Source organism: Pseudophryne corroboree, chromosome 3, assembly GCF_028390025.1.
Source record: "Pseudophryne corroboree isolate aPseCor3 chromosome 3, aPseCor3.hap2, whole genome shotgun sequence".
In the NCBI taxonomy this organism is placed as follows: domain Eukaryota; kingdom Metazoa; phylum Chordata; class Amphibia; order Anura; family Myobatrachidae; genus Pseudophryne; species Pseudophryne corroboree.
Genome location: NC_086446.1, coordinates 547240273 through 547261278, shown reverse-complemented (window position 1 = coordinate 547261278; position 21006 = coordinate 547240273). Strand labels below are relative to the sequence as shown.

Sequence of the window (21006 nt, the reverse complement as noted above, 5' to 3'; positions counted from 1 at the left end):
TCATGTTACAAGTATTTAAAATACAAAAAGTTAAGGAAGCATAAAAAAGGTACAAAATTAGTAGACAATATTAATGAGTAAGGATTTTTTATTATTGATTTGCTTTTTAGTAGAGTAAAACAGTTTGACATCAATAAATGTCATTTTCTCTTGAAAATAATTATGGCAGCAGTGGGATTTGAACCCACGCCTCCAAAGAGACTGGAGCCTTAATCCAGCGCCTTAGACCGCTCGGCCATGCTACCACATATCTATTTTAGCTCCAAAGGTCATAGTTTATTATTTTACATATTATTTTTAAAGTTTGAGAAGACTCTTGAAATTGTGATAAACTGTTTTAAAATCTAGGACAGATGATGAACTTTTCAACCTTCCAATATTTTACTTTAGCAACTTAGTGGCCTTAGACCGCTCGGTCATGGTACCACGTGGACACTCTTAGCTCACAGATCTGGGTCATATAGCTCAGGTTACAGTAAAAACATTTTTTTAAATCAATATTTAAAAAGAAGTGTAATGCAAAAAGTGTTTAAATTATGTACAAAACGTTTTGGAAGGTTAAAAAAGTACATAAATTGACATAAAATATCAATGAGAAAGGATATTTTTATTATTCATTTGCTGTTTAGTAGAGAAAAAACACTTTGACATCAATTACTTATTTTTTCTCAGGGAAAATAATTATGGCGGCAGTAGGTTTTGAACCAATTCCTCCAAAGAATCTGGAACTTTAATCCAGCACCTTAGACACTGCTGATTTTTAGCTAATGCATCTGGATCATATTGATCAGATGTTGAGGAGAAAGGACTTTATTATTATTGATTTTCTTATTAGTGGAGAAAAACACTTTGCCATCACTGACTGACATTTTCATAGTAAAATCATTATGGAAGCAGTGGGACTCAGACCCACGCCTCCAGAGAGACTGGACCCTAAATCCAGTGCCTTATACCGCTCGCCCTTGCTACCCCATGGATACTTTTGACTCAAAGCTCAGAGTTCTGGATCATATAGTTAAGATTACAAGAAAAAATTGTGTAGTTATAAATCAATACTTGAAAAGAAGTGTCATGTTAAAAGTGTTTAAAATACAAAAATTTAAAAAAGGTGCAAAATTAGCAGACAATATTAATTAGAAATGATTTTTTATTATTGACTTGCTGTTTAATGGAGAAAAACACTTTGACATCAATGACAGTCGTTTTATCTTGAAAATAATTATGACAGCAGTGGAATTTGAACCCATGCCTCCAAACAGACTGGAGCCTTAATGCAGCATCTTAGACCGCTCATCCACATTTCTACCTTGACTCCATAGCTCATAGTTTATAATTTTACATATTATTTTTACATTTTGAGAAGACTTAAAATTATGATAAACTGTTTTAAAATCTAGGGCAGATGATGAACTTTTTAACCTACCAATATTTTATTTTAGCAGCTTAGTGGCCTTAGACCGCTCGGCCATGGTACCAAATGAACACTCTTAGCTCACAGATCTGGGCCATATAGCACAGATTACAGTACAAACATTTTTTTTTGTTTTAAATAAATTCTTAAAAAGAAGTGTCATACCAAAAGTGTTTAAGTTATGTACAAAATGTTTTGGAAGGTTAAAAAAGTACATCAATTGACATAAAATATTAATGAGAAAGGATTTTTTTATTATTCATTTGCTGTTTAGTAAAGAAAAACACTTTGACATCAATGACTTATTTTTTCTTAGGAAAAATAATTATGGCGGCAGTAGGTTTTGATCCAAAGCCTCCAAAGAAACTGGAACCTTAATCCAGCACCTTAGACACTGCTGATTTTTAGCTCATGCATCTGGATCATATCAATCAGCTATTGAGGAGAAAAGTCTTTATTATTATTGTTTTTCTTATTAGTGGAGAAAAACATTTTGTCATCACTGACTGATGTTTTCATAGTAAAATCATTATGGCAGCAGTGGGATTTGAAACCACGCCTCCAGAGAGACTGGAGCCTAAATCCAGCGCCTTAGACCACTCGGCCATGCTACCACATGGACCTGCTTGACCGAATGCTCATAGTTCTGGATCATACAGTTGAGATTACAGGGAAAAAATGTGTTGTTTTAAATCAATACTTGAAAAGAAGTGTCATGTTACAAGTATTTAAAATACAAAAAGTTAAGGAAGCATAAAAAAGGTACAAAATTAGTCGACAATATTAATGAGTAAGGATTTTTTATTATTGATTTGCTGTTTAGTAGAGTAAAACAGTTTGACATCAATAAATGTAATTTTCTCTTGAAAATAATTATGGCAGCAGTGGGATTTGAACCCATGCCTCCAAAGAGACTGGAGCCTTAATCCAGCGCCTTAGACCGCTCGGCCATGCTACCACATATCTATTTTGGCTCCAAAGGTCATAGTTTATTATTTTACATATTATTTTTAAAGTTTGAGAAGACTCTTGAAATTGTGATAAACTGTTTTAAAATCTAGGACAGATGATGAACTTTTCAACCTTCCAATATTTTACTTTAGCAACTTAGTGGCCTTAGTCCGCTCGGCCATGGTACCACATGGACACTCTTAGCTCACAGATCTGGGTCATATAGCTCAGGTTACAGTAAAAACATTTTTTTAAATCAATATTTGAAAAGAAGTGTAATGCAAAAAGTGTTTAAATTATGTACAAAACGTTTTGGAAGGTTAAAAAAAGTACATAAATTGACATAAAATATCAATGAGAAAGGATATTTTTTATTATTCATTTGCTGTTTAGTAGAGAAAAAACACTTTGACATCAATTACTTATTTTTTCTCAGGGAAAATAATTATGGCGGCAGTAGGTTTTGAACCAATTCCTCCAAAGAATCTGGAACTTTAATCCAGCACCTTAGACACTGCTGATTTTTAGCTAATGCATCTGGATCATATTGATCAGATGTTGAGGAGAAAGGACTTTATTATTATTGATTTTCTTATTAGTGGAGAAAAACACATTGCCATCACTGACTGACATTTTCATAGTAAAATCATTATGGAAGCAGTGGGATTCAGACCCACGCCTCCAGAGAGACTGGAACCTAAATCCAGTGCCTTAGACCACTCGCCCTTGCTACCCCATGGATACTTTTGACTCAAAGCTCAGAGTTATGGATCATATAGTTAAGATTACAAGAAAAAATTGTGTAGTTATAAATCAATACTTGAAAAGAAGTGTCATGTTAAAAGTGTTTAAAATACAAAAATTTAAAAAAGGTACAAAATTAGCAGACAATATTAATTAGAAAGGATTTTTTATTATTGACTTGCTGTTTAGTGGAGAAAAACACTTTGACATCAATGACAGTCGTTTTATCTTGAAAATAATTATGACAGCAGTGGAATTTGAACCCATGCCTCCAAACAGACTGGAGCCTTAATGCAGCATCTTAGACCGCTCAGCCACATTTCTACCTTGGCTCCATAGCTCATAGTTTATAATTTTACATATTATTTTTACATTTTGAGAAGACTTTTGAAATTATGATAAACTGTTTTAAAATCTAGGGCAGATGATGAACTTTTTAACCTACCAATATTTTATTTTAGCAGCTTAGTGGCCTTAGACCGCTCGGCCATGGTACCAAATGAACACTCTTAGCTCACAGATCTGGGCCATATAGCACAGATTACAGTACAAACATTTTTTTTTGTTTTAAATAAATTCTTAAAAAGAAGTGTCATACCAAAAGTGTTTAAGTTATGTACAAAATGTTTTGGAAGGTTAAAAAAGTACATCAATTGACATAAAATATTAATGAGAAAGGATTTTTTTATTATTCATTTGCTATTTAGTAAAGAAAAACACTTTGACATCAATGACTTATTTTTTCTTAGGAAAAATAATTATGGCGGCAGTAGGTTTTGATCCAAAGCCTCCAAAGAAACTGGAACCTTAATCCAGCACCTTAGACACTGCTGATTTTTAGCTCATGCATCTGGAACATATCAATCAGCTATTGAGGAGAAAAGTCTTTATTATTATTGTTTTTCTTATTAGTGGAGAAAAACATTTTGTCATCACTGACTGATGTTTTCATAGTAAAATCATTATGGCAGCAGTGGGATTTGAACTCACGCCTCCAGAGAGACTGGAGCCTAAATCCAGCGCTTTAGACCGCTCGGCCATGCTACCACATGGACCTGTTTGACCGAATGCTCACAGTTCTGGATCATACAGTTGAGATTACAGGGAAAAAATGTGTTGTTTTAAATCAATACTTGAAAAGAAGTGTCATGTTACAAGTATTTAAAATACAAAAAGTTAAGGAAGCATAAAAAAGGTACAAAATTAGTAGACAATATTAATGAGTAAGGATTTTTTATTATTGATTTGCTGTTTAGTAGAGTAAAACAGTTTGACATCAATAAATGTCATTTTCTCTTGAAAATAATTATGGCAGCAGTGGGATTTGAACCCACGCCTCCAAAGAGACTGGAGCCTTAATCCAGCGCCTTAGACCGCTCGGCCATGCTACCACATATCTATTTTGGCTCCAAAGGTCATAGTTTATTATTTTACATATTATTTTTAAAGTTTGAGAAGACTCTTGAAATTGTGATAAACTGTTTTAAAATCTAGGACAGATGATGAACTTTTCAACCTTCCAATATTTTACTTTAGCAACTTAGTGGCCTTAGTCCGCTCGGCCATGGTACCACATGGACACTCTTAGCTCACAGATCTGGGTCATATAGCTCAGGTTACAGTAAAAACATTTTTTTAAATCAATATTTAAAAAGAAGTGTAATGCAAAAAGTGTTTAAATTATGTACAAAACGTTTTGGAAGGTTAAAAAAAGTACATAAATTGACATAAAATATCAATGAGAAAGGATATTTTTATTATTCATTTGCTGTTTAGTAGAGAAAAAACACTTTGACATCAATTACTTATTTTTTCTCAGGGAAAATAATTATGGCGGCAGTAGGTTTTGAACCAATTCCTCCAAAGAATCTGGAACTTTAATCCAGCACCTTAGACACTGCTGATTTTTAGCTAATGCATCTGGATCATATTGATCAGATGTTGAGGAGAAAGGACTTTATTATTATTGATTTTCTTATTAGTGGAGAAAAACACATTGCCATCACTGACTGACATTTTCATAGTAAAATCATTATGGAAGCAGTGGGATTCAGACCCACGCCTCCAGAGAGACTGGAACCTAAATCCAGTGCCTTAGACCACTCGCCCTTGCTACCCCATGGATACTTTTGACTCAAAGCTCAGAGTTATGGATCATATAGTTAAGATTACAAGAAAAAATTGTGTAGTTATAAATCAATACTTGAAAAGAAGTGTCATGTTAAAAGTGTTTAAAATACAAAAATTTAAAAAAGGTACAAAATTAGCAGACAATATTAATTAGAAAGGATTTTTTATTATTGACTTGCTGTTTAGTGGAGAAAAACACTTTGACATCAATGACAGTCGTTTTATCTTGAAAATAATTATGACAGCAGTGGAATTTGAACCCATGCCTCCAAACAGACTGGAGCCTTAATGCAGCATCTTAGACCGCTCAGCCACATTTCTACCTTGGCTCCATAGCTCATAGTTTATAATTTTACATATTATTTTTACATTTTGAGAAGACTTTTGAAATTATGATAAACTGTTTTAAAATCTAGGGCAGATGATGAACTTTTTAACCTACCAATATTTTATTTTAGCAGCTTAGTGGCCTTAGACCGCTCGGCCATGGTACCAAATGAACACTCTTAGCTCACAGATCTGGGCCATATAGCACAGATTACAGTACAAACATTTTTTTTTGTTTTAAATAAATTCTTAAAAAGAAGTGTCATACCAAAAGTGTTTAAGTTATGTACAAAATGTTTTGGAAGGTTAAAAAAGTACATCAATTGACATAAAATATTAATGAGAAAGGATTTTTTTATTATTCATTTGCTATTTAGTAAAGAAAAACACTTTGACATCAATGACTTATTTTTTCTTAGGAAAAATAATTATGGCGGCAGTAGGTTTTGATCCAAAGCCTCCAAAGAAACTGGAACCTTAATCCAGCACCTTAGACACTGCTGATTTTTAGCTCATGCATCTGGAACATATCAATCAGCTATTGAGGAGAAAAGTCTTTATTATTATTGTTTTTCTTATTAGTGGAGAAAAACATTTTGTCATCACTGACTGATGTTTTCATAGTAAAATCATTATGGCAGCAGTGGGATTTGAACTCACGCCTCCAGAGAGACTGGAGCCTAAATCCAGCGCTTTAGACCGCTCGGCCATGCTACCACATGGACCTGTTTGACCGAATGCTCACAGTTCTGGATCATACAGTTGAGATTACAGGGAAAAAATGTGTTGTTTTAAATCAATACTTGAAAAGAAGTGTCATGTTACAAGTATTTAAAATACAAAAAGTTAAGGAAGCATAAAAAAGGTACAAAATTAGTAGACAATATTAATGAGTAAGGATTTTTTATTATTGATTTGCTGTTTAGTAGAGTAAAACAGTTTGACATCAATAAATGTCATTTTCTCTTGAAAATAATTATGGCAGCAGTGGGATTTGAACCCACGCCTCCAAAGAGACTGGAGCCTTAATCCAGCGCCTTAGACCGCTCGGCCATGCTACCACATATCTATTTTGGCTCCAAAGGTCATAGTTTATTATTTTACATATTATTTTTAAAGTTTGAGAAGACTCTTGAAATTGTGATAAACTGTTTTAAAATCTAGGACAGATGATGAACTTTTCAACCTTCCAATATTTTACTTTAGCAACTTAGTGGCCTTAGTCCGCTCGGCCATGGTACCACATGGACACTCTTAGCTCACAGATCTGGGTCATATAGCTCAGGTTACAGTAAAAACATTTTTTTAAATCAATATTTAAAAAGAAGTGTAATGCAAAAAGTGTTTAAATTATGTACAAAACGTTTTGGAAGGTTAAAAAAAGTACATAAATTGACATAAAATATCAATGAGAAAGGATATTTTTATTATTCATTTGCTGTTTAGTAGAGAAAAAACACTTTGACATCAATTACTTATTTTTTCTCAGGGAAAATAATTATGGCGGCAGTAGGTTTTGAACCAATTCCTCCAAAGAATCTGGAACTTTAATCCAGCACCTTAGACACTGCTGATTTTTAGCTAATGCATCTGGATCATATTGATCAGATGTTGAGGAGAAAGGACTTTATTATTATTGATTTTCTTATTAGTGGAGAAAAACACATTGCCATCACTGACTGACATTTTCATAGTAAAATCATTATGGAAGCAGTGGGATTCAGACCCACGCCTCCAGAGAGACTGGAACCTAAATCCAGTGCCTTAGACCACTCGCCCTTGCTACCCCATGGATACTTTTGACTCAAAGCTCAGAGTTATGGATCATATAGTTAAGATTACAAGAAAAAATTGTGTAGTTATAAATCAATACTTGAAATGAAGTGTCATGTTAAAAGTGTTTAAAATACAAAAATTTAAAAAAGGTACAAAATTAGCAGACAATATTAATTAGAAAGGATTTTTTATTATTGACTTGCTGTTTAGTGGAGAAAAACACTTTGACATCAATGACAGTCGTTTTATCTTGAAAATAATTATGACAGCAGTGGAATTTGAACCCATGCCTCCAAACAGACTGGAGCCTTAATGCAGCATCTTAGACCGCTCAGCCACATTTCTACCTTGGCTCCATAGCTCATAGTTTATAATTTTACATATTATTTTTACATTTTGAGAAGACTTTTGAAATTATGATAAACTGTTTTAAAATCTAGGGCAGATGATGAACTTTTTAACCTACCAATATTTTATTTTAGCAGCTTAGTGGCCTTAGACCGCTCGGCCATGGTACCAAATGAACACTCTTAGCTCACAGATCTGGGCCATATAGCACAGATTACAGTACAAACATTTTTTTTTGTTTTAAATAAATTCTTAAAAAGAAGTGTCATACCAAAAGTGTTTAAGTTATGTACAAAATGTTTTGGAAGGTTAAAAAAGTACATCAATTGACATAAAATATTAATGAGAAAGGATTTTTTTATTATTCATTTGCTGTTTAGTAAAGAAAAACACTTTGACATCAATGACTTATTTTTTCTTAGGAAAAATAATTATGGCGGCAGTAGGTTTTGATCCTAAGCCTCCAAAGAAACTGGAACCTTAATCCAGCACCTTAGACACTGCTGATTTTTAGCTCATGCATCTGGATCATATCAATCAGCTATTGAGGAGAAAAGTCTTTATTATTATTGTTGTTTTTCTTATTAGTGGAGAAAAACATTTTGTCATCACTGACTGATGTTTTCATAGTAAAATCATTATGGCAGCAGTGGGATTTGAACCCACGCCTCCAGAGAGACTGGAGCCTAAATCCAGCGCCTTAGACCGCTCGGCCATGCTACCACATGGACCTGTTTGACCGAATGCTCATAGTTCTGGATCATACAGTTGAGATTACAGGGAAAAAATGTGTTGTTTTAAATCAATACTTGAAAAGAAGTGTCATGTTACAAGTATTTAAAATACAAAAAGTTAAGGAAGCATAAAAAAGGTACAAAATTAGTAGACAATATTAATGAGTAAGGATTTTTTATTATTGATTTGCTGTTTAGTAGAGTAAAACAGTTTGACATCAATAAATGTCATTTTCTCTTGAAAATAATTATGGCAGCAGTGGGATTTGAACCCACGCCTCCAAAGAGACTGGAGCCTTAATCCAGCGCCTTAGACCGCTCGGCCATGCTACCACATATCTATTTTGGCTCCAAAGGTCATAGTTTATTATTTTACATATTATTTTTAAAGTTTGAGAAGACTCTTGAAATTGTGATAAACTGTTTTAAAATCTAGGACAGATGATGAACTTTTCAACCTTCCAATATTTTACTTTAGCAACTTAGTGGCCTTAGTCCGCTCGGCCATGGTACCACATGGACACTCTTAGCTCACAGATCTGGGTCATATAGCTCAGGTTACAGTAAAAACATTTTTTTAAATCAATATTTAAAAAGAAGTGTAATGCAAAAAGTGTTTAAATTATGTACAAAACGTTTTGGAAGGTTAAAAAAAGTACATAAATTGACATAAAATATCAATGAGAAAGGATATTTTTATTATTCATTTGCTGTTTAGTAGAGAAAAAACACTTTGACATCAATTACTTATTTTTTCTCAGGGAAAATAATTATGGCGGCAGTAGGTTTTGAACCAATTCCTCCAAAGAATCTGGAACTTTAATCCAGCACCTTAGACACTGCTGATTTTTAGCTAATGCATCTGGATCATATTGATCAGATGTTGAGGAGAATGGACTTTATTATTATTGATTTTCTTATTAGTGGAGAAAAACACATTGCCATCACTGACTGACATTTTCATAGTAAAATCATTATGGAAGCAGTGGGATTCAGACCCACACCTCCAGAGAGACTGGAACCTAAATCCAGTGCCTTAGACCACTCGCCCTTGCTACCCCATGGATACTTTTGACCTAAAGCTCAGAGTTCTGGATCATATAGTTAAGATTACAAGAAAAAATTGTGTAGTTATAAATCAATACTTGAAAAGAAGTGTCATGTTAAAAGTGTTTAAAATACAAAAATTTAAAAAAGGTACAAAATTAGCAGACAATATTAATTAGAAAGGATGTTTTATTATTGACTTGCTGTTTAGTGGAGAAAAACACTTTGACATCAATGACAGTCGTTTTATCTTGAAAATAATTATGACAGCAGTGGAATTTGAACCCATGCCTCCAAACAGACTGGAGCCTTAATGCAGCATCTTAGACCGCTCAGCCACATTTCTACCTTGACTCCATAGCTCATAGTTTATAATTTTACATATTATTTTTACATTTTGAGAAGACTCTTGAAATTATGATAAACTGTTTTAAAATCTAGGGCAGATGATGAACTTTTTAACCTACCAATATTTTATTTTAGCAGCTTAGTGGCCTTAGACCGCTCGGCCATGGTACCAAATGAACACTCTTAGCTCACAGATCTGGGCCATATAGCACAGATTACAGTACAAACATTTTTTTTGTTTTAAATAAATTCTTAAAAAGAAGTGTCATACCAAAAGTGTTTAAGTTATGTACAAAATGTTTTGGAAGGTTAAAAAAGTACATCAATTGACATAAAATATTAATGAGAAAGGATTTTTTTATTATTCATTTGCTGTTTAGTAAAGAAAAACACTTTGACATCAATGACTTATTTTTTCTTAGGAAAAATAATTATGGCGGCAGTAGGTTTTGATCCAAAGCCTCCAAAGAAACTGGAACCTTAATCCAGCACCTTAGACACTGCTGATTTTTAGCTCATGCATCTGGATCATATCAATCAGCTATTGAGGAGAAAAGTCTTTATTATTATTGTTTTTCTTATTAGTGGAGAAAAACATTTTGTCATCACTGACTGATGTTTTCATAGTAAAATCATTATGGCAGCAGTGGGATTTGAACCCACGCCTCCAGAGAGACTGGAGCCTAAATCCAGCGCCTTAGACCGCTCGGCCATGCTACCACATGGACCTGTTTGACCGAATGCTCACAGTTCTGGATCATACAGTTGAGATTACAGGGAAAAAATGTGTTGTTTTAAATCAATACTTGAAAAGAAGTGTCATGTTACAAGTATTTAAAATACAAAAAGATAAGGAAGCATAAAAAAGGTACAAAATTAGTAGACAATATTAATGAGTAAGGATTTTTTATTATTGATTTGCTGTTTAGTAGAGTAAAACAGTTTGACATCAATAAATGTCATTTTCTCTTGAAAATAATTATGGCAGCAGTGGGATTTGAACCCACGCCTCCAAAGAGACTGGAGCCTTAATCCAGCGCCTTAGACCGCTCGGCCATGCCACCACATATCTATTTTGGCTCCAAAGGTCATAGTTTATTATTTTACATATTATTTTTAAAGTTTGAGAAGACTCTTGAAATTGTGATAAAATGTTTTAAAATCTAGGACAGATGATGAACTTTTCAACCTTCCAATATTTTACTTTAGCAACTTAGTGGCCTTAGACCGCTCGGCCATGGTACCACATGGACACTCTTAGCTCACAGATCTGGGTCATATAGCTCAGGTTACAGTAAAAACATTTTTTTAAATCAATATTTAAAAAGAAGTGTAATGCAAAAAGTGTTTAAATTATGTACAAAACGTTTTGGAAGGTTAAAAAAGTACATAAATTGACATAAAATATCAATGAGAAAGGATATTTTTTATTATTCATTTGCTGTTTAGTAGAGAAAAAACACTTTGACATCAATTACTTATTTTTTCTCAGGGAAAATAATTATGGCGGCAGTAGGTTTTGAACCAATTCCTCCAAAGAATCTGGAACTTTAATCCAGCACCTTAGACACTGCTGATTTTTAGCTAATGCATCTGGATCATATTGATCAGATGTTGAGGAGAAAGGACTTTATTATTATTGATTTTCTTATTAGTGGAGAAAAACACATTGCCATCACTGACTGACATTTTTATAGTAAAATCATTAAGGAAGCAGTGGGATTCAGACCCACGCCTCCAGAGAGACTGGAACCTAAATCCAGTGCCTTAGACCACTCGCCCTTGCTACCCCATGGATACTTTTGACTCAAAGCTCAGAGTTATGGATCATATAGTTAAGATTACAAGAAAAAATTGTGTAGTTATAAATCAATACTTGAAAAGAAGTGTCATGTTAAAAGTGTTTAAAATACAAAAATTTAAAAAAGGTACAAAATTAGCAGACAATATTAATTAGAAAGGATTTTTTATTATTGACTTGCTGTTTAGTGGAGAAAAACACTTTGACATCAATGACAGTCGTTTTATCTTGAAAATAATTATGACAGCAGTGGAATTTGAACCCATGCCTCCAAACAGACTGGAGCCTTAATGCAGCATCTTAGACCGCTCAGCCACATTTCTACCTTGACTCCATAGCTCATAGTTTATAATTTTACATATTATTTTTACATTTTGAGAAGACTCTTGAAATTATGATAAACTGTTTTAAAATCTAGGGCAGATGATGAACTTTTTAACCTACCAATATTTTATTTTAGCAGCTTAGTGGCCTTAGACCGCTCGGCCATGGTACCAAATGAACACTCTTAGCTCACAGATCTGGGCCATATAGCACAGATTACAGTACAAACATTTTTTTTGTTTTAAATAAATTCTTAAAAAGAAGTGTCATACCAAAAGTGTTTAAGTTATGTACAAAATGTTTTGGAAGGTTAAAAAAGTACATCAATTGACATAAAATATTAATGAGAAAGGATTTTTTTATTATTCATTTGCTGTTTAGTAAAGAAAAACACTTTGACATCAATGACTTATTTTTTCTTAGGAAAAATAATTATGGCGGCAGTAGGTTTTGATCCAAAGCCTCCAAAGAAACTGGAACCTTAATCCAGCACCTTAGACACTGCTGATTTTTAGCTCATGCATCTGGATCATATCAATCAGCTATTGAGGAGAAAAGTCTTTATTATTATTGTTTTTCTTATTAGTGGAGAAAAACATTTTGTCATCACTGACTGATGTTTTCATAGTAAAATCATTATGGCAGCAGTGGGATTTGAACCCACGCCTCCAGAGAGACTGGAGCCTAAATCCAGCGCCTTAGACCGCTCGGCCATGCTACCACATGGACCTGTTTGACCGAATGCTCACAGTTCTGGATCATACAGTTGAGATTACAGGGAAAAAATGTGTTGTTTTAAATCAATACTTGAAAAGAAGTGTCATGTTACAAGTATTTAAAATACAAAAAGATAAGGAAGCATAAAAAAGGTACAAAATTAGTAGACAATATTAATGAGTAAGGATTTTTTATTATTGATTTGCTGTTTAGTAGAGTAAAACAGTTTGACATCAATAAATGTCATTTTCTCTTGAAAATAATTATGGCAGCAGTGGGATTTGAACCCACACCTCCAAAGAGACTGGAGCCTTAATCCAGCGCCTTAGACCGCTCGGCCATGCTACCACATATCTATTTTGGCTCCAAAGGTCATAGTTTATTATTTTACATATTATTTTTAAAGTTTGAGAAGACTCTTGAAATTGTGATAAAATGTTTTAAAATCTAGGACAGATGATGAACTTTTCAACCTTCCAATATTTTACTTTAGCAACTTAGTGGCCTTAGACCGCTCGGCCATGGTACCACATGGACACTCTTAGCTCACAGATCTGGGTCATATAGCTCAGGTTACAGTAAAAACATTTTTTTAAATCAATATTTAAAAAGAAGTGTAATGCAAAAAGTGTTTAAATTATGTACAAAACGTTTTGGAAGGTTAAAAAAGTACATAAATTGACATAAAATATCAATGAGAAAGGATATTTTTTATTATTCATTTGCTGTTTAGTAGAGAAAAAACACTTTGACATCAATTACTTATTTTTTCTCAGGGAAAATAATTATGGCGGCAGTAGGTTTTGAACCAATTCCTCCAAAGAATCTGGAACTTTAATCCAGCACCTTAGACACTGCTGATTTTTAGCTAATGCATCTGGATCATATTGATCAGATGTTGAGGAGAAAGGACTTTATTATTATTGATTTTCTTATTAGTGGAGAAAAACACATTGCCATCACTGACTGACATTTTTATAGTAAAATCATTAAGGAAGCAGTGGGATTCAGACCCACGCCTCCAGAGAGACTGGAACCTAAATCCAGTGCCTTAGACCACTCGCCCTTGCTACCCCATGGATACTTTTGACTCAAAGCTCAGAGTTATGGATCATATAGTTAAGATTACAAGAAAAAATTGTGTAGTTATAAATCAATACTTGAAAAGAAGTGTCATGTTAAAAGTGTTTAAAATACAAAAATTTAAAAAAGGTACAAAATTAGCAGACAATATTAATTAGAAAGGATTTTTTATTATTGACTTGCTGTTTAGTGGAGAAAAACACTTTGACATCAATGACAGTCGTTTTATCTTGAAAATAATTATGACAGCAGTGGAATTTGAACCCATGCCTCCAAACAGACTGGAGCCTTAATGCAGCATCTTAGACCGCTCAGCCACATTTCTACCTTGACTCCATAGCTCATAGTTTATAATTTTACATATTATTTTTACATTTTGAGAAGACTCTTGAAATTATGATAAACTGTTTTAAAATCTAGGGCAGATGATGAACTTTTTAACCTACCAATATTTTATTTTAGCAGCTTAGTGGCCTTAGACCGCTCGGCCATGGTACCAAATGAACACTCTTAGCTCACAGATCTGGGCCATATAGCACAGATTACAGTACAAACATTTTTTTTGTTTTAAATAAATTCTTAAAAAGAAGTGTCATACCAAAAGTGTTTAAGTTATGTACAAAATGTTTTGGAAGGTTAAAAAAGTACATCAATTGACATAAAATATTAATGAGAAAGGATTTTTTTATTATTCATTTGCTGTTTAGTAAAGAAAAACACTTTGACATCAATGACTTATTTTTTCTTAGGAAAAATAATTATGGCGGCAGTAGGTTTTGATCCAAAGCCTCCAAAGAAACTGGAACCTTAATCCAGCACCTTAGACACTGCTGATTTTTAGCTCATGCATCTGGATCATATCAATCAGCTATTGAGGAGAAAAGTCTTTATTATTATTGTTTTTCTTATTAGTGGAGAAAAACATTTTGTCATCACTGACTGATGTTTTCATAGTAAAATCATTATGGCAGCAGTGGGATTTGAACCCACGCCTCCAGAGAGACTGGAGCCTAAATCCAGCGCCTTAGACCGCTCGGCCATGCTACCACATGGACCTGTTTGACCGAATGCTCACAGTTCTGGATCATACAGTTGAGATTACAGGGAAAAAATGTGTTGTTTTAAATCAATACTTGAAAAGAAGTGTCATGTTACAAGTATTTAAAATACAAAAAGTTAAGGAAGCATAAAAAAGGTACAAAATTAGTAGACAATATTAATGAGTAAGGATTTTTTATTATTGATTTGCTGTTTAGTAGAGTAAAACAGTTTGACATCAATAAATGTCATTTTCTCTTGAAAATAATTATGGCAGCAGTGGGATTTGAACCCACGCCTCCAAAGAGACTGGAGCCTTAATCCAGCGCCTTAGACCGCTCGGCCATGCTACCACATATCTATTTTGGCTCCAAAGGTCATAGTTTATTATTTTACATATTATTTTTAAAGTTTGAGAAGACTCTTGAAATTGTGATAAAATGTTTTAAAATCTAGGACAGATGATGAACTTTTCTACCTTCCAATATTTTACTTTAGCAACTTAGTGGCCTTAGACCGCTCGGCCATGGTACCACATGGACACTCTTAGCTCACAGATCTGGGTCATATAGCTCAGGTTACAGTAAAAACATTTTTTTAAATCAATATTTAAAAAGAAGTGTAATGCAAAAAGTGTTTAAATTATGTACAAAACGTTTTGGAAGGTTAAAAAAGTACATAAATTGACATAAAATATCAATGAGAAAGGATATTTTTATTATTCATTTGCTGTTTAGTAGAGAAAAAACACTTTGACATCAATTACTTATTTTTTCTCAGGGAAAATAATTATGGCGGCAGTAGGTTTTGAACCAATTCCTCCAAAGAATCTGGAACTTTAATCCAGCACCTTAGACACTGCTGATTTTTAGCTAATGCATCTGGATCATATTGATCAGATGTTGAGGAGAAAGGACTTTATTATTATTGATTTTCTTTTTAGTGGAGAAAAACACATTGCCATCACTGACTGACATTTTTATAGTAAAATCATTAAGGAAGCAGTGGGATTCAGACCCACGCCTCCAGAGAGACTGGAACCTAAATCCAGTGCCTTAGACCACTCGCCCTTGCTACCCCATGGATACTTTTGACTCAAAGCTCAGAGTTATGGATCATATAGTTAAGATTACAAGAAAAAATTGTGTAGTTATAAATCAATACTTGAAAAGAAGTGTCATGTTAAAAGTGTTTAAAATACAAAAATTTAAAAAAGGTACAAAATTAGCAGACAATATTAATTAGAAAGGATTTTTTATTATTGACTTGCTGTTTAGTGGAGAAAAACACTTTGACATCAATGACAGTCGTTTTATCTTGAAAATAATTATGACAGCAGTGGAATTTGAACCCATGCCTCCAAACAGACTGGAGCCTTAATGCAGCATCTTAGACCGCTCAGCCACATTTCTACCTTGACTCCATAGCTCATAGTTTATAATTTTACATATTATTTTTACATTTTGAGAAGACTCTTGAAATTATGATAAACTGTTTTAAAATCTAGGGCAGATGATGAACTTTTTAACCTACCAATATTTTATTTTAGCAGCTTAGTGGCCTTAGACCGCTCGGCCATGGTACCAAATGAACACTCTTAGCTCACAGATCTGGGCCATATAGCACAGATTACAGTACAAACATTTTTTTTGTTTTAAATAAATTCTTAAAAAGAAGTGTCATACCAAAAGTGTTTAAGTTATGTACAAAATGTTTTGGAAGGTTAAAAAAGTACATCAATTGACATAAAATATTAATGAGAAAGGATTTTTTTATTATTCATTTGCTGTTTAGTAAAGAAAAACACTTTGACATCAATGACTTATTTTTTCTTAGGAAAAATAATTATGGCGGCAGTAGGTTTTGATCCAAAGCCTCCAAAGAAACTGGAACCTTAATCCAGCACCTTAGACACTGCTGATTTTTAGCTCATGCATCTGGATCATATCAATCAGCTATTGAGGAGAAAAGTCTTTATTATTATTGTTTTTCTTATTAGTCGAGAAAAACATTTTGTCATCACTGACTGATGTTTTCATAGTAAAATCATTATGGCAGCAGTGGGATTTGAACCCACGCCTCCAGAGAGACTGGAGCCTAAATCTAGCGCCTTAGACCGCTCAGCCATGCTACCACATGGACCTGATTGACCGAATGCTCACAGTTCTGGATCATACAGTTGAGATTACAGGGAAAAAATGTGTTATTTTAAATCAATACTTGAAAAGAAGTGTCATGTTACAAGTATTTAAAATACAAAAAGTTAAGGAAGCATAAAAAAGGTACAAAATTAGTAGACAATATTAATGCGTAAGGATTTTTTATTATTGATTTGCTGTTTAGTAGAGTAAAACAGTTTAATGTCAATTAATGTCTTTTTCTCTTGAAAATAATTATGGCAGCAGTGGGATTTGAACCCACGCCTCCAAAGAGACTGGAGCCTTAATCCAGCGCCTTAGACCGCTCGGCCATGCTACCACATAACTATTTTGGCTCCAAAGGTCATAGTTTATTATTTTACATATTATTTTTAAAGTTTGAGAAGACTCTTGAAATTGTGATAAACTGTTTTAAAATCTAGGACAGATGATGAACTTTTCAACCTTCCAATATTTTACTTTAGCAACTTAGTGGCCTTAGTCCGCTCGGCCATGGTACCACATGGACACTCTTAGCTCACAGATCTGGGTCATATAGCTCAGGTTACAGTAAAAACATTTTTTTAAATCAATATTTAAAAAGAAGTGTAATGCAAAAAGTGTTTAAATTATGTACAAAACGTTTTGGAAGGTTAAAAAAAGTACATAAATTGACATAAAATATCAATGAGAAAGGATATTTTTATTATTCATTTGCTGTTTAGTAGAGAAAAAACACTTTGACATCAATTACTTATTTTTTCTCAGGGAAAATAATTATGGCGGCAGTAGGTTTTGAACCAATTCCTCCAAAGAATCTGGAACTTTAATACAGCACCTTAGACACTGCTGATTTTTAGCTAATGCATCTGGATCATATTGATCAGATGTTGAGGAGAAAGGACTTTATTATTATTGATTTTCTTATTAGTGGAGAAAAACACATTGCCATCACTGACTGACATTTTCATAGTAAAATCATTATGGAAGCAGTGGGATTCAGACCCACGCCTCCAGAGAGACTGGAACCTAAATCCAGTGCCTTAGACCACTCGCCCTTGCTACCCCATGGATACTTTTGACTCAAAGCTCAGAGTTATGGATCATATAGTTAAGATTACAAGAAAAAATTGTGTAGTTATAAATCAATACTTGAAAAGAAGTGTCATGTTAAAAGTGTTTAAAATACAAAAATTTAAAAAAGGTACAAAATTAGCAGACAATATTAATTAGAAAGGATTTTTTATTATTGACTTGCTGTTTAGTGGAGAAAAACACTTTGACATCAATGACAGTCGTTTTATCTTGAAAATAATTATGACAGCAGTGGAATTTGAACCCATGCCTCCAAACAGACTGGAGCCTTAATGCAGCATCTTAGACCGCTCAGCCACATTTCTACCTTGGCTCCATAGCTCATAGTTTATAATTTTACATATTATTTTTACATTTTGAGAAGACTTTTGAAATTATGATAAACTGTTTTAAAATCTAGGGCAGATGATGAACTTTTTAACCTACCAATATTTTATTTTAGCAGCTTAGTGGCCTTAGACCGCTTGGCCATGGTACCAAATGAACACTCTTAGCTCACAGATCTGGGCCATATAGCACAGATAACAGTACAAACATTTTTTTTTTTTTAAATAAATTCTTAAAAAGAAGTGTCATACCAAAAGTGTTTAAGTTATGTACAAAATGTTTTGGAAGGTTAAAAAAGTACATCAATTGACATAAAATATTAATGAGAAAGGATTTTTTTATTATTCATTTGCTGTTTAGTAAAGAAAAACACTTTGACATCAATGACTTATTTTTTCTTAGGAAAAATAATTATGGCGGCAGTAGGTTTTGATCCAAAGCCTCCAAAGAAACTGGAACCTTAATCCAGCACCTTAGACACTGCTGATTTTTAGCTCATGTATCTGGAACATATCAATCAGCTATTGAGGAGAAAAGTCTTTATTATTATTGTTTTTCTTATTAGTGGAGAAAAACATTTTGTCATCACTGACTGATGCTTTCATAGTAAAATCATTATGGCAGCAGTGGGATTTGAACCCACGCCTCCAGAGAGACTGTAGCCTAAATCCAGCGCCTAAGACCGCTCGGCCATGCTACCACATGGACCTGTTTGACCGAATGCTCACAGTTCTGGATCATACAGTTGAGATTACAGGGAAAAAATGTGTTGTTTTAAATCAATACTTGAAAAGAAGTGTCATGTTACAAGTATTTAAAATACAAAAAGTTAAGGAAGCATAAAAAAGGTACAAAATTAGTAGACAATATTAATGAGTAAGGATTTTTTATTATTGATTTGCTGTTTAGTAGAGTAAAACAGTTTGACATCAATAAATGTCATTTTCTCTTGAAAATAATTATGGCAGCAGTGGGATTTGAACCCACGCCTCCAAAGAGACTGGAGCCTTAATCCAGTGCCTTAGACCGCTCGGCCATGCTACTACATATCTATTTTGGCTCCAAAGGTCATAGTTTATTATTTTACATATTATTTTTAAAGTTTGAGAAGACTCTTGAAATTGTGATAAACTGTTTTAAAATCTAGGACAGATGATGAACTTTTCAACCTTCCAATATTTTACTTTAGCAACTTAGTGGCCTTAGTCTGCTCGGCCATAGTACCACATGGACACTCTTAGCTCACAGATCTGGGTCATATAGCTCAGGTTACAGTAAAAACATTTTTTTAAATCAATATTTAAAAAAAAGTGTAATGCAAAAAGTGTTTAAATTATGTACAAAACGTTTTGGAAGGTTAAAAAAAAGTACATAAATTGACATAAAATATCAATGAGAAAGGATATTTTTATTATTCATTTGCTGTTTAGTAGAGAAAAAACACTTTGACATCAATTACTTATTTTTTCTCAGGGAAAATAATTATGGCGGCAGTAGGTTTTGAACCAATTCCTCCAAAGAATCTGGAACTTTAATCCAGCACCTTAGACACTGCTGATTTTTAGCTAAAGCATCTGGATCATATTGATCAGATGTTGAGGAGAAAGGACTTTATTATTATTGATTTTCTTATTAGTGGAGAAAAACACATTGCCATCACTGACTGACATTTTTATAGTAAAATCATTAAGGAAGCAGTGGGATTCAGACCCACGCCTCCAGAGAGACTGGAACCTAAATCCAGTGCCTTAGACCACTCGCCCTTGCTACCCCATGGATACTTTTGACTCAAAGCTCAGAGTTATGGATCATATAGTTAAGATTACAAGAAAAAATTGTGTAGTTATAAATCAATACTTGAAAAGAAGTGTCATGTTAAAAGTGTTTAAAATACAAAAATTTAAAAAAGGTACAAAATTAGCAGACAATATTAATTAGAAAGGATTTTTTATTATTGACTTGCTGTTTAGTGGAGAAAAACACTTTGACATCAATGACAGTCGTTTTATCTTGAAAATAATTATGACAGCAGTGGAATTTGAACCCATGCCTCCAAACAGACTGGAGCCTTAATGCAGCATCTTAGACCGCTCAGCCACATTTCTACCTTGACTCCATAGCTCATAGTTTATAATTTTACATATTATTTTTACATTTTGAGAAGACTCTTGAAATTATGATAAACTGTTTTAAAATCTAGGGCAGATAATGAACTTTTTAACCTACCAATATTTTATTTTAGCAGCTTAGTGGCCTTAGACCGCTCGGCCATGGTACCAAATGAACACTCTTAGCTCACAGATCTGGGCCATATAGCACAGATTACAGTACAAACATTTTTTTTGTTTTAAATAAATTCTTAAAAAGAAGTGTCATACCAAAAGTGTTTAAGTTATGTACAAAATGTTTTGGAAGGTTAAAAAAGTACATCAATTGACATAAAATATTAATGAGAAAGGATTTTTTTATTATTCATTTGCTGTTTAGTAAAGAAAAACACTTTGACATCAATGACTTATTTTTTCTTAGGAAAAATAATTATGGCGGCAGTAGGTTTTGATCCAAAGCCTCCAAAGAAACTGGAACCTTAATCCAGCACCTTAGACACTGCTGATTTTTAGCTCATGCATCTGGATCATATCAATCAGCTATTGAGGAGAAAAGTCT

The 21006-nt window shown here is 33.4% G+C and overlaps 19 non-coding genes across 19 annotated transcripts; all 19 read right to left on the bottom strand.

Moving 5' to 3' along the window:
• Positions 1-163: 163 nt before the first annotated feature.
• On the bottom strand, positions 164-245 carry TRNAL-AAG (transfer RNA leucine (anticodon AAG)). The gene has a single exon. It is a non-coding gene; the product is annotated as a tRNA-Leu (tRNA).
• A 1698-nt stretch (positions 246-1943) lies between these two features.
• Positions 1944-2025, bottom strand: TRNAL-UAG (transfer RNA leucine (anticodon UAG)). The gene has a single exon. It is a non-coding gene; the product is annotated as a tRNA-Leu (tRNA).
• A 262-nt stretch (positions 2026-2287) lies between these two features.
• TRNAL-AAG (transfer RNA leucine (anticodon AAG)) lies at positions 2288-2369 on the bottom strand. The gene has a single exon. It is a non-coding gene; the product is annotated as a tRNA-Leu (tRNA).
• Positions 2370-4071: 1702 nt separating this feature from the next.
• Positions 4072-4153, bottom strand: TRNAL-UAG (transfer RNA leucine (anticodon UAG)). The gene has a single exon. It is a non-coding gene; the product is annotated as a tRNA-Leu (tRNA).
• Positions 4154-4415: 262 nt separating this feature from the next.
• Positions 4416-4497, bottom strand: TRNAL-AAG (transfer RNA leucine (anticodon AAG)). Its single transcript has one exon. It is a non-coding gene; the product is annotated as a tRNA-Leu (tRNA).
• Positions 4498-6198: 1701 nt separating this feature from the next.
• Positions 6199-6280, bottom strand: TRNAL-UAG (transfer RNA leucine (anticodon UAG)). The gene has a single exon. It is a non-coding gene; the product is annotated as a tRNA-Leu (tRNA).
• A 262-nt stretch (positions 6281-6542) lies between these two features.
• On the bottom strand, positions 6543-6624 carry TRNAL-AAG (transfer RNA leucine (anticodon AAG)). The gene has a single exon. It is a non-coding gene; the product is annotated as a tRNA-Leu (tRNA).
• Positions 6625-8328: 1704 nt separating this feature from the next.
• On the bottom strand, positions 8329-8410 carry TRNAL-UAG (transfer RNA leucine (anticodon UAG)). The gene has a single exon. It is a non-coding gene; the product is annotated as a tRNA-Leu (tRNA).
• Positions 8411-8672: 262 nt separating this feature from the next.
• TRNAL-AAG (transfer RNA leucine (anticodon AAG)) lies at positions 8673-8754 on the bottom strand. Its single transcript has one exon. It is a non-coding gene; the product is annotated as a tRNA-Leu (tRNA).
• A 1700-nt stretch (positions 8755-10454) lies between these two features.
• On the bottom strand, positions 10455-10536 carry TRNAL-UAG (transfer RNA leucine (anticodon UAG)). Its single transcript has one exon. It is a non-coding gene; the product is annotated as a tRNA-Leu (tRNA).
• Positions 10537-10798: 262 nt separating this feature from the next.
• On the bottom strand, positions 10799-10880 carry TRNAL-AAG (transfer RNA leucine (anticodon AAG)). The gene has a single exon. It is a non-coding gene; the product is annotated as a tRNA-Leu (tRNA).
• A 1700-nt stretch (positions 10881-12580) lies between these two features.
• On the bottom strand, positions 12581-12662 carry TRNAL-UAG (transfer RNA leucine (anticodon UAG)). The gene has a single exon. It is a non-coding gene; the product is annotated as a tRNA-Leu (tRNA).
• A 262-nt stretch (positions 12663-12924) lies between these two features.
• Positions 12925-13006, bottom strand: TRNAL-AAG (transfer RNA leucine (anticodon AAG)). Its single transcript has one exon. It is a non-coding gene; the product is annotated as a tRNA-Leu (tRNA).
• Positions 13007-14706: 1700 nt separating this feature from the next.
• On the bottom strand, positions 14707-14788 carry TRNAL-UAG (transfer RNA leucine (anticodon UAG)). The gene has a single exon. It is a non-coding gene; the product is annotated as a tRNA-Leu (tRNA).
• Positions 14789-15050: 262 nt separating this feature from the next.
• On the bottom strand, positions 15051-15132 carry TRNAL-AAG (transfer RNA leucine (anticodon AAG)). Its single transcript has one exon. It is a non-coding gene; the product is annotated as a tRNA-Leu (tRNA).
• A 1699-nt stretch (positions 15133-16831) lies between these two features.
• On the bottom strand, positions 16832-16913 carry TRNAL-UAG (transfer RNA leucine (anticodon UAG)). Its single transcript has one exon. It is a non-coding gene; the product is annotated as a tRNA-Leu (tRNA).
• A 262-nt stretch (positions 16914-17175) lies between these two features.
• TRNAL-AAG (transfer RNA leucine (anticodon AAG)) lies at positions 17176-17257 on the bottom strand. Its single transcript has one exon. It is a non-coding gene; the product is annotated as a tRNA-Leu (tRNA).
• Positions 17258-18957: 1700 nt separating this feature from the next.
• Positions 18958-19039, bottom strand: TRNAL-UAG (transfer RNA leucine (anticodon UAG)). Its single transcript has one exon. It is a non-coding gene; the product is annotated as a tRNA-Leu (tRNA).
• A 262-nt stretch (positions 19040-19301) lies between these two features.
• On the bottom strand, positions 19302-19383 carry TRNAL-AAG (transfer RNA leucine (anticodon AAG)). The gene has a single exon. It is a non-coding gene; the product is annotated as a tRNA-Leu (tRNA).
• Between the last annotated feature and the right edge of the window lie 1623 nt (positions 19384-21006).